Source organism: Lipotes vexillifer, unplaced genomic scaffold (assembly GCF_000442215.2).
Source record: "Lipotes vexillifer unplaced genomic scaffold, Lipotes_vexillifer_v1.1 scaffold1783, whole genome shotgun sequence".
NCBI classification, from domain to species: domain Eukaryota; kingdom Metazoa; phylum Chordata; class Mammalia; order Artiodactyla; family Lipotidae; genus Lipotes; species Lipotes vexillifer.
Window position 1 is genome coordinate 473,906 of NW_006777435.1, and position 532 is coordinate 474,437.

At 52.4% G+C, this 532-nt stretch overlaps 1 protein-coding gene across 2 annotated transcripts in view; it reads right to left on the reverse strand.

Moving 5' to 3' along the window:
• Window positions 1–532, reverse strand: part of MAPK1 (mitogen-activated protein kinase 1) — a 44,912-nt gene that overhangs the window by 24,062 nt on the left and 20,318 nt on the right. The gene's annotated exons all lie outside the window — the stretch shown is intronic.

Below are 532 nucleotides of genomic sequence, written 5' to 3' on the forward strand. Positions count from 1 at the left end.
TTTCCTAACCTGTCTCTTTTTTTTTTTTTTTTTTTGGCGGTACGCGGGCCTCTCACTGTTGTGGCCTCTCCCATTACGGAGCGCAGGCTCTGGACGCGCAGGCTCAGCGGCCATGGCTCACAGGCCCAGCCGTTCCGCGGCATGTGGATTCTTCCCGGACTGGGGCATGAACCCGTGTCCCCTGCATCGGCAGGCGGACTCTCAACCACTGTGCCACCAGGGAAACCCTACTTCCATTTCTTTTTTCAAATGATTTGAGAGAAAGAATCAGAATCCTTGTAAGCTGAAGCTGGAAAAAGAAAAAAATAGAAACAACCACTGACTGCTTTAGGACATTTGTGGTCCACTTACTTATTTTGGAAACCTGGACTTCCCTGGTGGTGCAGTGGTTAAGAATCTGCCTGCCAATGCAGGGGACACGGGTTTGAGCCCTGGTCCAGGAAGATCCCACATGCCACAGATCAACTAGGCCCGTGTGCCACAACTACTGAGCCTGCACTCTAGAGCCCGCGAGCCACAACTACTGAAGCCC